The sequence below is a fragment of the Terrapene carolina genome, unplaced genomic scaffold (genome assembly GCF_002925995.2).
Source record: "Terrapene carolina triunguis isolate 2854851 unplaced genomic scaffold, T_m_triunguis-2.0 Scaffold998, whole genome shotgun sequence".
Classification (NCBI taxonomy): domain Eukaryota; kingdom Metazoa; phylum Chordata; order Testudines; family Emydidae; genus Terrapene; species Terrapene triunguis.
In genome coordinates, this window is record NW_020665349.1 from 590,617 (window position 1) to 607,725 (window position 17,109).

General features: G+C 42.5%; 1 protein-coding gene across 1 annotated transcript in view; it reads right to left on the minus strand.

Annotated features, from left to right (window-relative positions):
* Positions 1-17,109, minus strand: part of UNC13B (unc-13 homolog B) — a 354,074-nt gene that overhangs the window by 217,127 nt on the left and 119,838 nt on the right. The window lies entirely within an intron of this gene.

Consider the following 17,109-nt stretch of genomic DNA (forward strand, 5'->3'; position numbering starts at 1 on the left):
ATGGCCTAAAAAATAAAGCTCCTACTAGGCCATGCAGTATGGCAACTTTATCTTTGCAAGTTTCCAGTCAATAAATAGAGAACAGTGATAAAGCAGGCGAAGTGCATTGCTAACATGCTTGAAATAAAGAAAAATCACAACCATCAGCCATTACTCCTCATGACCACCACTAGCACCAAAGCCTGAATAGAAAGGACAATCAAATCAAAGCGCTGTCTGAGAAGTTGATTCCGTACTTCATGCATGCCTCAATCAGCCAGCATCATAACAGAATGATTGGGCCTGAGCAAGGAAATAAAAGTACCGGTTGGTTTCTTCGTTTGCTTTCCCCATTTCTTTTACAAACCAATGGAAGTTTAATTCTGGAAATTCCAGACTGAAATTATCCACAGTAGATGGATACATGTTTTCCATTGAAGCTTTCATTTCTTTTGACTTAACAGTTTCTATTGTTTCATATAATTTAAGGTTTGCTATTACTGAAACAATCTGTTTCCCTTAATACAGTGTAAAGGTATAGTAATATCCTGAGACCGAAGAAAACAAAAACCACCTCCACTGGAGAAATCTCCTTCAAACAGGCTTTCTATTCATAAATCAAATCTAGTCAATTTGATTGTCTTCAATGAACATGCGTATAGTCTTCTGCTTCTTAATAGACTAATGCTGTGCAGTTCTTGTCAGTCTCCATTCATTAAACAAAAATGAATTGCTATTACGTTGAATTATGTGGATTCATTAAAAACAAAGAGGTGCCAATCTTGCACTCTAGTTGGAAAAGAAAAACTGGAACCCCATAAAATACAGTAACAGAGTAAGCATGCAGCAAAAACAAAAATATCAACAATTTCCCCCTTACGACACTCAGTCTTGGAAACCTTATCAACTTAGAAAAGGATTTTAAAACTGCTCACTCCTCAAAAACAACTACTGTGTAAAAATGAATGACCTGACGTGCAATGGTGCTGAGCATCCCTGACAAGTTAAGTCCTAAATCTTTGGGGCAGGGACTGTCATCTGTTTGCCCAGTACCTAGCACAATGGGGCCCCAACCGCCGAAGGATAACAGTGCTACTTTGAAGGTTGCATCACACTAAAACAATGGCACTGTTACTATACCCAATACTTATATTATGGAAGCATGTGTGTGTCTCACTCTATACTAACTTAATATTTGGGGTTCCCTCTGGCAACTACTTAATGTTTTTCTGCAAACCCCTCAATTTAGGGCATACTGAATAATGCAGAAATGGTGCCACATCCCTCAGTGCAGCATAACCCTTTCCAGTTAATGCCACTCAACCACCTCGCAATTATGCATTTGTATGGTCAGTCTTTCAAAGGACATTAGCTCACTACACATTGACTGTAGAGAATCCACCTTACAATACAAAGGGTAAAATTCTCCACTCTGAAGAGTTCCAATAAATATTCTGCTCTTCTGTAGCAATGGTGATGCACATTACATCTCAGTAAGGAAGCTCTCCCCCCAGAGAGAATCACAGCAGTAATTTAGTGTTGTTGTAGCCATGTCGGTCCCAAGGTATTAGAGACATAAGGTGAGTGAGATAATATCTTTTATTGGACCAACTTCTGTTGGTGAGAGAGACAAGCTTTCTAGCTCACAGAGCTCTTCAGCTCAAAAGCTTGTCTCCCTCCCCAACAGAAGTTGGTCCAATACAAGATATTACCTCACCCATCTTGTCTCTCTAAAAGCAGGAATTTAGCATTTGTAAAATTGTAGATTAAATGTATGCATTAATTATCCAAGTCGATAGAATATACAGTATTTATAACACGTGGCACCAGGATTTCTCTCTGTTATCATTAATGCACAACATGTGTAATCTCATGGGTGCCAAGTTAGAGCATGTTTTACTGATAGCAATTTTAAAGACTATGAGTCCATAACCCAGTGATAACAATGAGGCTACACTAAACACATACTGTATCTTTGATAAATGCCCTGAGCATCTGTAGTACATCTAGGGATGTTAACACCACTAGAAAGCAAGACTGGTGGCAAGTAACTAATAATTTATGGCCAGATTCTGGTTCACTTACTCATGTTGAATAGCACCTTCCTGCACACACAGCCCCACTTCAGCGCCTTGCTCCATGAATAGTTCCATGGACTAGTCAGTATGAGTAAAGATATCAACATCTGTCTCTTACACAGGCAGCAGCATGTTTTAATTTAGCAGAAGTGTTTAGTAAGATGCGGTGGTGGTGACACCAGTGCATTAATATTCGTTACTAAAAGGAATTTAATTCATCCTAAGAAGAGGAGGAGACTGACAACAACTTGCAGAAGCAGCTTTGCAGATACACTATCCATTCAATAGAAAGGACCAGGTATTAATACTTACTGTGTTTTAGCAAAATAATCTTCACACACAAAAATAGGAATGAGATGACTTACAGCATCTTCTGCCTGAGGATGCTGATGCTGTAAGTTTTCCCATTCCCGCTAAGCCATCTCACTAAGGTGGTTATACTTTCATGTAGTCTTTGAAAACCAATATGTTAGTAACTAAACATATAATGCTACACATTGGTAAAAAGACTTCAAGGAATTGGTTTAGGTAACTTCACATGCACCAAAAGCTCTCAGGGGATGCAAATAGTCTCTCAGTCTACAGTCCTACTGTCTAAAGGGGATAAACCTGAGGGAAAGGGAAGAGGCATGCTCTGCTCTGATAAATAACTGAATATTCATGCATACAGTCAACATATAGAATGAAAAGCTATTGGACAAAGTCACATCACACATAGGGATTGACAGAGTAAGGATCTAGAGCCTGAAAAGAAAAGCAAGACACAAGAGACAGTATACGTGTGAACTTTGGGGAACTGGCATATCCAATTCCAAATTCCCTATTTTCATCACTACAGTAATTCTGATGCAACTGCCACAGGGCAGAGAGCATTTAGTTATTTTTATACTGGTCTCGAAATAGTTTCCACTCATTGCTTCCCCAGCCATGTGAGTCGGGTTTATGTTTGGGCAAGTGTTTTTCTTTAAAAATCTTGTTTTCTGGGCGGCGGTTGACAGCACCACCATTACAGATTGCTTGAGAGTGAAACTGGCTATACAAATCCTCAACCCAGGGCCAACTGTGAAGGAGGGGCTTCTCCCAGAATAAGTTTAAACTGGTTTAGAATTGCCTGGTGGTTTAATGGCAATTTCTTGTGCTGTCCCTTGAGAGTTGGGATCCAGTTCCCAAGCTTGATCTCACTCCTAAGGATATCGCAAGCAGCGGTGAGAGCAATGCAGTGTGCCAAGTCCTAGGACAAGGGAGAGGAGGTAGAGTGCCTTGAATTCCGCTCCAATGACCTCACACCCCCTCACCAAAGAGGAAAGCCATTTAAATGATTCCAGCTTCCTTAAACCTTTAAGTGACTGTTGGGGAAAAGTGGAGGGTAAAGTGTGATGAATGAACAGGGACTGTTATAATCTAGTCTCACCTCCTGCATACAGAGGCCATAACTTCTTGCTGAATGAGACATCACTTTTACAAAAACATCCAGCTGGGCAAAAATATTTTCTCAAAGGAGAGTTAAAACTGATTGCATTGGTCACTTATGTTAAACTCATTTTTGGCTTTTAAGTACAATTTTCCAGGACATTAGTTTATACAGGCTATTTTACATCACTGGGCACTTAAAGGGACATCAGAAACTTGAAATCTTGTCAATTTGAAATAAATGAATTAACAGTTTCAGATATTTCACCTGCCACTGAGCCTCCAATTTGGGGGATTTTACAATCACATTTTCCTTTTTTAAAAATCCCTGTTGCTAAAAGAGCCACAGTAACCTGACTGACTATACAAGGAAAACAGTTAAGCTTACAATACACAAGGGGCTGCCAAAACACAATGAAAACAGAGATTACCTTTTTTCTAATCTTTCCATTATGATGATCCAGGTGTTAATTCTGGGTGGCATTTTAAAAGCAATCAGTGTTGGCCTAAGCCTGCCCCTACCAAATTCAGTGTTAAAATACCACTGACTTCAAGGGAAGTAGGGGCAGGCCAACACTGAGCACTCCTGAAAACCTCATCCTAGAACAATACATAAAATATTTTCAGAGAGAAGTCCCATTTAAGTTGGCCGGATCCTTTAAAAAGAAAATCTAAACAAGCAGATGGAATCTAGACAGTTAAATAGCCAAGACATCCTCTAGGCAGTCACAGTATGGCACACAGGTATCTAGAAGCAAAGCAGAATGTCTACACCTCTCATCACAGCCTGGTTTGTAATCTGGATTGAGTATAAAGTGACAGAAATAGCTCAGTGGTTCCTGGCTTTTCTCCTTTTCTATCATAGCCTTCCCATTAAGCTAGTTTTCTAATTTAATACTCTAACAGAGATGACATTTTTTTCAACAAGTATCTCTTATTCAATGGATCTTCCAAGAAGCTGAGTACTTGTGTTCTCTACTTAGCAGTCAGCATCTCCCCTATAAAAGGGAACTTTGTGGCGAGAAGACTTTCCAGGAACTAGGGTACTTGCACACCCAGTTCAAAGTACAGGAAAGATCGAGAAAGGTCCTATTTCCAAAAAAATGGCATATAAATTCCACAGAGCAATCTGCACTTTACAGTAGCTTACCCAGCAATACTGGGAAACTCTCACACAGTGGCATGAGAATAATACCAATTCCTCTCTGAATTTGTAGCAAACGGGTTTAAAGTGATGAAGTTTTACCTACTTTGAGACATAAGCAATGCATGTATAATATTACATTAACAGCATCTTACCAGATGATCAGCTAAACTAGGCAAGACGCAAGAGAATACATATCATTAAGGCAATTACTTACAGCAAAATCCTCCTACTCCCCCTTTCTCCAATGACTCATTTCAAATGTACTATGTACGACATGAATTGTATTTGCACACCATTTTCTACTCACACTGTATGCAGATTAATGTATCAAGTGGACAGAATGTACTCAGTGGATGTTGACTCCAGTAAACTTATAGAATATACTGGAAAGGAGGAAAAATATTAATCCCTAACTGAAGGGAAGGTCAGTACTTTCTAAAGCTTTCCCTCCCATGAGTTGCATATGAAAATGAAGTTCTCCTTTAAAATCTTTGATCTTTATCATTTAAAAGTAGATGGAAAATCTAATCATTCCTTAATTGACGCTCCATACCTATGGAAAGTAAATCTCCCTAGCCATTCAGAAACCTGGTAAATTGTGTGCAAGGCTAGAAGAGCGTACCATAGGTATGAGTTTTAAACCCTTCTTTATTGGGGACGGTCTGAATGAATATGAATGTGATTTCATACCAAATAGTATGTAATAAATGTGCCAAACCAGAAAAGTGGAGCTGCCAAAGGAGCAAGGAACTCCAGAAAATAAAGGGCATTTTTATTCTCAAATGCTCCATTGAAACAGGAGGTCATGTTCCCATCGCTGTAAGGAGACACAATATGTTTGGCAGACCCTATAGAGTGCAGTGTATTTGGATATCACCTGACGGATCTGACTTGCGTACAACCTTCCCCAGAGAGAACAACCCTACTGCAGGACCATCAAGCACAGGAAAGAGAGAGAGAAGCAAGTGACAATGTAACAGGGTGGTCTATCCCCTTTAAGGAGGGGTCAGGGAACTCAAGGCCAGCCCATCCCGTTCCATGACATGGCCTCTTTAAGGGAGCAGCAAACAAGCTGGGCAGTGGAAACCAGGTTTAATTAAGGAGCTACCTCCTGAATCGGATAAAACCCAGCTGTCAGCTGACTCCAGGGGAGAGAAGAGAAGCTACATGAAGCAAGGCTGAAACCTGGCTACAGGTGGGCTGGGGAAGCCAGCTTGAACCACTACATAGCCTCAAGACTGTGGGCTAAAGAATTCCTTACCTAGGTGTAGAGGTATGGACCTGAAGGGGCCACAGAAGACAGTATTTTTATAAAGACTTAATTGGACTCCATGAAGGGGAATATTACTTTAAGTACTTAGGGCTGCAAACAAGTCAGTTGGGAGAAGCAAGAGGGAACAGAGGTGTCCCTGCAGGGTTCTGCTGTGCCACCAGGGGGCATGCTCTGGGACAGCACCCTGCCACCAGCAAATTTCGGAGAGACAAGGTGGATGAGGTAATATCTCTTATTGGACCAACTTCTGTTGGCGAGAGACAAGCTTTCAAGCCACACTGAACTCTTCTTCAGGTCTGGGCAAATTCTGACATTTTAAATGGTTTCTACTCTGCATGGTATGTGATGCAGCAGACAATGGGCAAAAGGATAATAAGTTTAGGGGAAATTGAAGAAAATAGTATTTTACTTAGTGTATAGTCACAGAATTCCACAGATTGACAAGGGGACGTGCAGAGAAGTACTGTGACAGGATTATAAGAGGACTAAATAATTGACCATTAATATTTTACTTAAGTAAGTCTCAAGAACGATATGGATAATTAAGCTTCATGCTTTGGGTCATAAGCTAATCACTTTGTGTTCGACAGGGAACTCCCCCCTGCTGCTGCCACTCACATACAGCAGCATTATAGAAGAGATTAGCTCTCCCAGGGTAGAGGGCATGGCTTAAACTAAGCTGAATTATTTCCCCCAGTGACAGATTAAACAGAAAAAATACTAAGGCCTGGTCTACACTGGGGGGGGAGAAGGTGAGAAATCGATCTAAGATACGCAACTTCAGCTACGAGAATAGCGTAGCTGAAGTCGACGTATCTTAGATCGACTTAGAATTACTTACTTCGCGTCCTCGCAGCGTGGGATCGACAGCCGCCGCTCCCCCATCAACTTTGCTTCCACCTCTCGCCGAGCTGGAGTTCAACAGTCGACGGGAGAGCGATCGGGGATCGATTTATCACGTCTATACTACACGCGATAAATCAATCCCCGATAGATCGATCGCTACCCGCCGATCTAGCAGGTAGTGTAGACGTACTCTAAGAGAATTGTTTATATTGGTCCAAAGTAGCATAACTAAGCCTAATGGGGTAAAACTGAACAAAAGAAATTTTAAGCCAAATATGAAATACTTTCTAACAGTAAGAGAGCTACAGACAAAGGAACAGTCTTCTCAATGGAAGCAGTGGAAGCCCCATTACTTATGTGATTTAAAACTAGACTGGACCAGACCTTCCTTGAAGAGAATGTTTGGCCAGAGGGGACTGGATTAGATGATTTACTGCGATAGAAATCAGAGCTGAAAAACACCTATTATCTGATATGAAAGTCTCCCCTTCCTCCGACCCTTATGTCTTCCGGATCTAGCATGCCTGTCAGATAGTGATCCCCGTGTACACTAACACACACACAGAGGCCAGAAAGGAGAGGACCAAGTTGCCTGGTTGTTGGAATTCCTTCTGACTAGGGATGGATTTGTGTCTTGATCTGTCTGCTGGGCGTTACAGCACACTATGTTAGGTTCCACAAGTTTTCCCTCTACATAAGGACATCCATTCTGGGTCAGACCAATGGTTCATCCAGCCCAGTATCCTGTCTTCCAACAGTGGTCAATGCCAGATGCTTCAGAGGGAATGAACAAAACAGGCAATTAGAGAGTGATCCATCCCCTGTCGGCCAGTCCTTGCTTCTGGCAGCCAGAAGTTTAGGGACACCAAGAGCATGGGGTGGCACCCTTACCCATCTTGGCTAATAGCCAATGATGGACCTATCCTCCAGGAACTTATCTAATTCTTTTTTGAATCCAGCTATACCTTTGGTCTTCACAACATCCCTTGGCAATGAGTTCCACAGGTTTAATGTGTGTAGTATGAAGAAATGCTTCCTTTTCTTTGTTTTAAACCTGCTGTCTATTAATTCCATTGGGTGACCCCTGGTTCTTGTGTTATGTGAAGGGGTAAATAACACTTCCTTATTCACTTTCTCCACACCATTCATTATTTTATAGTGTCTTTATAGATTATTAAAAGTGTCTTTTTGTCTGTAACAGCTCCTTTTCCTGTTTAGTCATGGTGGCATTTTTTGGTCCTCTTCCTCCCCCCGCCCCATTTGGGGTCTACATATAGTTTCAGCTGTATTAGAGTCTTTTTTTTTTTTTTTTAAGTTTCCATGCTACTTGGAGGCATTTCACTCTTGTGACTGTTTCTTTTGATTTCCATTTAACTAGCCTCCTCATTTTTGTGGTAGTTCCCCTTTTGGAAGTTAACTGCTTCGGTGGTGGGGGTCTCTGCTATTTTCCCCCTTTCGAACATGTTAGATTTAATTACATTATGGTCAGTATTGCCGAGCAGTTCAGCTGTATTCACCTCTTGGACCAGATTCCATGTGCCACTTAGAACTAAATCAGGAATTGCCTCTCCCCCTGAGGGTTCCAGGACTGGTTGATCCAAGAAGCAGTCATTAGTAGTTTCTAGAAATTCTCTCTCTGCCTCCCATCCTAAGGCGATACGTTCCCAGCCAATCTGGAGATAGTTGAAATTCCTCATTATTGTTGGGTTTTCTGTTTCTGTAGCTTCTCTAATCTCCCTGAGCATTTCACAATCACCATCACCATCCTGGTCAAGTGATCAGTAGTATATTCTTACTGCTATATTCATATTATTCAAGTATGGAATTTCTCTCCATAGAGATTCTATAGTACAGTTTGAGCCCTTTAAATTTTTCACTATATTTGATGCTATGCTTCTTTCACATATAGTGCCACTTCCTCACCGACATGACCTACTCTGTCATTCCTATGTACTTTATACCCTGGTATTACCATGTACCATTGATCATCATCATCATTCCATCAAGTTTCCGTGATGCCTATTTTATCTATATCCTCATTTAATACCAGACACTCAAGTTCACCTATTTTAGTATTTAGACTTCTTGCATTTATATAAAAGACACTTATAAAATTTGTCACTATTTAGTCGTCTGCCTTCACATGACGTAGTTGAACAGGACTTTTTCATTTGACTGTTTCTCTTCAGATCCTACATGCAATTTATCAATTTTTATCCTCTCCTCTTTATTAAGATATAGAGAATCTCCTTTAATAGATCCTCCTCTAAGGGATGTCTCTGTCTGAACCATGTGCTCCTCCACACATCAGCTTTCCCCCAGCTCTTAGTTTAAAAACTCCTCTATGACCTTTTTAATTTTACATGCCAGCAATCTGGTTCCATTTTGGTTTACGTGGAGCTCATCTTTCCTATACATGCTCCTCGTTTCCAAAAAGGTTCCACAGTTCCTACCAAACCTAAATCACTTTTCTGAATACCATTGTCTTGTCAACACATTGAGACCCTGCAGCTCTGCCTGTCTAACTGGCCCTGCATGTGGAACTAGAAGCATTTCAGTGAGTGCTACCATTGAGGCCCTAGACTTTAATCTCTTTCCTAGAAGCCTACATTTGTCCTCCAAGACCTAGGTCACTGGTACCATTATGTACCATGACCACTGGCTCCTCCCCAGCACAGCATATTCGTCTATCTAGATGTCTCAGTAAGTCCTCAACCTTCACACCTGGCAGCACTTCATCATGCAGTTCTCCTAGCCATCACAAGCCCAACTATCTATACTTCTAACAATCGAATCCCCCATTACTATTACCTGTCTCTTTCTAATTGGGGTACCCTCCCTCTGAGGAGTATCCTCAGTGCTAGAGGATACTATGATATCATCTGGAAGGAGGGTCCCAACTACGCGATCATTTCCCTCCACTCCAGTTTGATGTTCTCCTTCCCTGAGACTTTCATCCTCCTCAACAGCACAGAGGCTGCCAGAGCGTGGGTGGGGGTGGGACCGGGACCACTCAACTGTATCCCATAAAGTTTCTTCTGTTTCTCTCTCAGTCTCCCTTAGTTCCTCCAGGTCAGCCACTCTGGTCTCAAGAGTCCACACTCGGTCTGCTTGCAACAAATGCACACACATGCCATCAGCCCAAAAGGAAGGTAATCCTACATGCTGCATTCAGTGCAATAACCTGGATACCCCCTGCTCTGCTGCTGGACGTCTGCCTTTGTTTTTACTCTCACAGGGTTTTTTCACTTGCCTGTCTGTTCTTTACTTGATTTTGTTGTTGTTTATTTTGTTTTTCTTTTGGGGGGGGGTGTTTATTGGCCCAAGTTTATTAGGTGTATCTGGCTCTCATGCTCCATCTCAAAAACACCCCCGTTTGGCTCCTCCTGTTCACTAGCTTCTCTGGTTGCCTATGAGCTGGCTTTTTAAACACATTCTCCTTGAGTTAGCCCCACTTGCTTGTTCAGCGATCCTAAAGAGATTAGGGATCAAAGAATGGCAGACTAGTGCCTTGCTAGGCAGCCTTGCCTAGCAGGCAGCTAGGTTCAGCGTACAGCCCCCCAAAGAGGCACAGGCAAGCAATCATACAACAGACAAATTAACAGACAATCTCTAATGTATACAGAGTCCACGTTTGTCAGTTGCCAGAGTGTTATTCCTAAAGCAGCTGTTATTTCCTTTTCTAAGAATAAGGCAAATGTTTTGGTATTTGTTGGCAAACACTGACTTTCTAATGGAGATCACGGTCTTCCTGCCCTGCTCTACATTGATTTAAAAGGATGTAGCTGATGAAGGCAAAGGCACAAAGTAAAGTTTCCACCGACAGTGTTGTCACTTCTGTTTGCCAGTTTCACAAACAATGACTTCTGTTTAAGGGTGAAGGTTGACAAGGTGTACAGGCAGCTAATGTGTTGCATCTCTATATGACCCAGAGGTATATTCCAATTCTGCTACTGGTTGCTAGACTTCTTAACCCAAATCCTAATTTAAAAAATAGACTATTCAAGAACATGGCCAGAGCAAGACAACGAATACAAAATCAAAGATGGAATAGGACGATAATACACACAAACATGAAGCGCCAATGAAAACAGAAGGAAAGAAAACAGAAAAGGTTTTCCTATATGCATGAATATCCCTGATATTCTCATGCTGGAGCATGCTGCAGTGCTACAGAACCATGGAACTTGCAAGAAATTAAACTGTTACATACTCGGCTGCTCTTGCCATCCGAAATAACTCCAGTTGCCTGGGTGTAACACAAATGGCAGCAAAGAATAGGAGTGGAGAAAGAAAGCTTAGAAAAATAAACCAAGGGAGAGTTTTTCCATGTATTTTAAAATGTCTTAGTTTGCAAAACTTAAACATGAAGCAGCACTTATTTGTAACATTCTGTATCTTTACTAGCTTACTGATCTACCTCTCATGGGTGTTTAAGGATTATTAAACTATTATATTCCCATTACCAATTGGTAGCATATTTACAACACACTGCTTCCCAGTCAGGAGCACTGAACTCTGTACTTTCTAATTCCCATGTGTTACCATGGTTCCAATCAGTATTGTCCACTAAACAAAATCAAGAGAGGAAAGAGAGTGGTCCAGTGGGAACACTGAACTAACAGCTCAGGAAACATGGATTTTATTCCCAGCACAGCATGTGAATTAATGTCTCCATTTGTAAATCAGGACAATAGTACTTACCTGTTTGCAATAGCACTTTGAGATCGGCAGATTAACGTAGCACAGGATTAGTGTAGAAATGCTGCTCTGGGCACAAACTATACTGGGCAGAATCTTTTCTTAGCTTCAATCATTATAATGAAATATACTGTTGCAAGACACAGGACTTCTATAGCACTTTATACATCCAGAACACAGTTCAAACACTTCTCCCATATACACCTAATCAAATATCTCCATTTGGCAACTAGTGAAACTGAGGCAAAGCACAGTGCAGAAACTTGACCAAAGCTACACAAGTTAGTAGCAGGGCAAGGATTAGAACTCAGGACTTCCTGACTTCCAGTTGGGTGCTCTGTCCTCTAAACCACACTGTTAACCAAGGCCAGAATTGGGTGTAGTTAAGGTACACGGTACATAACTTGACTACTGTACCGACCTCTTCCAGTAAACAAAATCAAGGCTAATATTTATAGAAATTAATGTTCAATTGTGCTTTAAAGAGTAGTCTGGAAAGTTGATTTGACAGTTCCATGTTTATTGACTATTATTTCCATATCATGTGCACTCAGGTAACAAAGATTTCCCCCCTGCTCCTAACTGCCAGCCTTGCAAACCCTGGCTGGGATCCGAGGGCTGATCCACACACAAACTTGCAAAGAAAAACATGAATTAAAACAGTTAGTTATGTTGGTGCAAGTTTCTGTGCAGACATGTCAGATTACAAATAGTAACGTTTACTTTAGCTAAAACAATGTAACAAATCAACCTTTAAATAACCCAACTTTAGCTATTTGAAAATCAGTATCCATGCACAACTTCCGCCGAAATAACAGAAGCCACTTTTAATCATCATCTTGTGTTATTTGGGTACAAGTTTGCATGTAGACCAGCCATTAGAGTTAAACTGGCTCTCTCCCTCTTCTCCATCAGTTATAAAGATTCTGTGGGCCAAATTAGCCCCTCACATCATCCGAGCAAGCCCAAGTCCTTCAGATCAAGCCCTCAAGGGCACTCATTGAAAGCAATGGGTTTGCACAGGTGTGACAACTGAGGCTTCAAATCCAGCTCACTCCTGCTTATGCTCTGCAAAAATTAGCAAAAACAGAAAAACCTGTGAACACTGGGTTGTCTCACTAAACTGAGCAGATATGACTGACTGAATATGCACTGGGAGCAAACGTGGTGAATTAGAAGGTATTTTTACTGAGTCCGCATGTAAAAAACCGTAAATTAAATAAGTGAATAGTTAAGCAAATAAAGTAAAATACTAGAAATAATATTTTATGTCCATAAAGAAGCTTGACATCCAATTAACTATAAACCTCAACCAGGTTCAAAGTGAAGAGTGCTAGCAGACCTGCATCCAGAAGTCAAACATTATCTCAGTCACTAGCAACACCTGTGACAAAACTGCAACTGAAACACCAGTACTTGACTGAACAAGCCAGAGTGAGAATTTCAGCACAACATGCCTATCTGTGTCAGAAGCCTGCTAACCTGAACTGGCTAAAAGCGTATGTGACCCTAATCCAATGCCTGGTAAGGGCAACTGGAAGCCATTGTTGTCTGACATTTCCCGGACAGCAGCAAAAGTCTCTCTAAACAGAAGAGGCCTAATGAATACATTTTACTGACATCTGAGCCTATTTCTGAGGAAAGAAAAAGGACAGAGTGAATAAATGTGAGAAGAATAAGCCTGGGAGGGCAGAGAGAATGGAGCAGATAGCAAATGAGATCTAGCCAGGGAACAGAGTGTTGAGATGAGTTCCTGTCTGCATCCTGTAAAACTTGCCCATACCGGTATTGCCCTGGCCTCTTCTTTTGTCATTCAGTGTTGCACGCATTCTAAACCAATATGCATTTCCTCACCTTTTGGGGGCGAAGCCAGACTTTGAGGCACCTGCTCCCCTACTTGGTGTAAACTTTGCTTGTGCCAATCAGAAACGAACACAAACAGGTTTTGGGCCCCGTCCCCTATGACACTTCTATGATGTCATAGTTGGTACTTTATGGGCTACCTGCCATGTGCAGGCAGGGAGAGGAGAAAGAAAAATGAATCCTGTGTATCCTGTGTACACCCGTAACCGAGCCTGATCACCTCAAAGCCTCTCTCTCAGCTCACGGGTTTCAAACAGAGTTTCTACGTTTGCCGGTCGTTATGCGTTGGTTTGTATTTGTAAGTATCAGTTATTACTAAATGCTGCATCTTTGTTTATAAATATTGTTAGTAGATATTTTAGTCATTGTGTGTTTTAAGTTTCATTAACTCTATTAGCTAATCAAACGCTGCTCCCTTACCCCTTGTAATTATCTCCAATAAAACTTTAAATTGATTAATTTTAGTTGTGTGTGTGTCTGCAGTTTGCATCGTGACCCATACTCTCCTTGCATCCCTTATCAATATAGTCTATTGCTACGTGCAGCCTGGTAAATAACAGGCCTGCATTTTCTTTCGCCCCTGCGTGCCTGTGGCAATCCACACAGAGAAAGGGGAATAAACTGAAGGAAGAGGAATAGAAGAGAGGCGAAAGTGAAGAAAGAGAGAGGAGATGCAGAAAATAAAAGTCAAGAAGAGGAGCAGAGGAGGGCAGAGATACAAGCAATAGAGAAGAGCAAGCAAATGGTAGGACTTGGCGCACACACCGTTTTATTTTTTCTTTATAAAGGAGTATGGTCTGCAGATACAGGGTAGAACACATAATAAGGTGTTCCCTCCCTTATTAATTTGGAAGCCAGATCACCATATCCTACATATAGCCTTGGTAACCGGGAATGAAATCCAAAAAACCTAAACTCCGGTATCGCACTCTGTCCAATAGCCCACAGTTGCCCCGTGGCTACTGAGTAACCATTAGCTGCTAGATAAAAGGAGAAGTTCAATTTGTCACAGGCAAATAGCAGGCGAACTGTAATGGCTGAAGCAATCAAAGTGCAGACATTTGCAGATGGAATAGTTATTAGAATTATAGCCCATTTGTGAACCAGTGACTGTACAGCCTCGCTGTACTCAGAAGGCCTGCTGCTAGTCCCATTTAAGATACAATATACTTGCATTTATTAATAAATTAATCCATACACACTATCCCAAAGGCTGCTGAGCACCTTGTGGGAAATAGCATGAACAAAATTACCATCAAAAAGCAACATGCAGGTTAAAACAAAAAACAGAGGCCCAGCAAACAACCCCTCCTCTCCCCCCGCAAGTCCCGCCCAGAGACAGACTATAAACAAAGAACACTCACAAAACTAGACACAAACGACCTCCTTTAGTATGAGGACACTGATTTACTCTGACCTATGTGGAAGGAAGTCCCAGGCCATTACAGGAAAAGAGACTTGAAAATGTCTGAAGTTGTCGGCAGATGTAGGGGGTGGAGGCACAATAGCCTCATCAGGGGAAGAGGAAGAAAAATGTAATGTTGGAGGAGCTTCCTCCTCCTGCTCTTCTTCCTCAGTCGGTACTGGCAGAGTTTCCGTCTCTGGAGAGCTAGAGATCAATGGAGGAGGGAGAGATGTAGGTCTCCGGCTTTGCTCCATAGGGGATTTCCCAAATTGTGCCCTGTACATGGCCCAAGGGTCCCAATATGGCCAATGTGGAGGAAGCGGAACATGTGGTTGCATCCATGGTGGTCCATGCCAAGACTGTGCATATTGAGGATGAGTAGGTGGGATCTGTCTGGCAGACGAGGGAGCAATGGAGCCTTCCTTCTCCTCCTCGTCGCTGGGGAAGGGAGGTGCTGTCCTCGGGGCAGAAAGGGAGGAGTGTCATGAGTCTGGAGATGAGGTCGGAAGTGGGGTGAAGTCACATCGAAGGAGAAGCGACTCAGAAGTGTCTGATACCAGCAGGTCTTTAGAGTATCTAAACTCTTGTGGAGGAGGAAAAAGCACCATCAGTGCCGATGTACGACTCGGCGCCAAAGGAAGGATGTATTCCCCTAAGGTGTCAGTAGATGGAGCCAGAGACTTGGCCGGTGCTGACGACTTGGCCAGTGCTGACAGTTTTGATGGTGCCGATGGCTTCGAGTGTATCAAAATGGACACCGGAGCCGGCACTTTTGCTGGTGCCATAGCTCCTGCAGTTGGCTTATCTTGATCTCGACATGAGACATGGTGCCGAGGGCTGCCCATTGAGGGTCCATTTAGTACAGGAGATACTCAGGCAGGCCCTGAAGCTATGTCCCTTGTCAGATGCTGTTGAGGCAACTGACCTCGCAGGGAACGGTGTTCTGGTGGGCTGTGCCTCAAAGTGTAAGGATGAAGCCCATTTCTTCTCATCCGAGTGAGAAAGGAACAACTTTCTCTTCGAGGGAGGAGGGGAGTGAGGGTCAGCAAACAACTTGGCAGAACGTGAGAGCCTCACGGGGAGAGTCTGAGCCTGGGTCTGATGCAGGCCACAGTGGTTTCTCCATGAGGAGAAATTTTAAGTGAATGTCCCGGTGTTTTCTGGCTCTGGCCATCAGACCATGGCAGTGGGAACATTTCTGTGGAACGTGTCCTGCTCTCAGACAATGAATGCACTGTGGGTGGCTGTCCGTTACCAGCTAACAGGTAAGGCACTAACTGCTGAGGGGACAGGAGAAGCGGGGTCTGCTGCACGTTCCATCCAAGACCAAAGGCAGTAGAGAAGGAACTGGGGGCAGTCGGACTGCCCAGTGATAGATATATATATATATATATCCTGCACGCAGCATGAGAGCGGGAGGTGCGCATGTGCAATCAGATGGGCACTGCTGATGAAAATCTCCAATCCAAGGCACAGGGGCGCTGCCACACCTACAGTGGAGCACCCATAGGGACACCACTCAAATAAATGTCAATAAGCATTTCCTATTGAAAGTGCTTATGGTAATAAGGGAGGGGATTTTTGAAACTTCTTTCCCTTTCCATTGTGACTGTAAATCCAATGATACAGCTATTTTTATCAGCAGCTGCTCCGGCTTCAGGGTTGCCCCTTCCACACCCACAAAACAGATGACTCTGATGAGAAGGAGAAAGAAGAGGACAAAGGAGGACATGTTCAGTGAGATCCTGCAGGCCAGTGCTGCATCAGACCGTGAACATAGGCTCTGGAGGGCTAATATGACCAACAGCACGGAGAAGGAAAGAGCAGACAGAAGAAAGGCGCAGGAGTCCCAACAGGACAAGGAGAGGGAAATGCACCACGACATAATGTGTCTTCTCAGAGAGCAAACTCAAATGTTGTAGAACCAAGGTCCAAAAATCCTGGACTCTCCACCTCTGGTGGTCCTTGAAGAACTCCATGGTCATACTCCCTACCCCACTCCCAACATACCACGTAGCATCACAGGCCACATCCTTACCCCTACCATTCCACACCAGCAGAAAGCTAGGAAAACCACAGCTTCATATATACTGACCTGTGAGAACCACAGCTGGTGTATGTGCAGCCACAGCAGACTATATTTGTGGACTGAAATGATTGCCACCTTTCCAACTTTAAACTTCTACTCCATTAATGTATGTTAACAGTTTGTATTGCATTGCCTGTGTATTTTTACACACTGCTTTTCTGCACCATTTTTGCCCCTCGATACATTTCTATTTTTGGAGAATAAAATGACCTTTATTAGTTCAGAATACACATTGCAGAATGCACAGAGGTACTCAAAGCACACAGTGCCAGTAGATGTACAGCAAGCACCTCATACTTCAGAACTTCAGGAAAACAC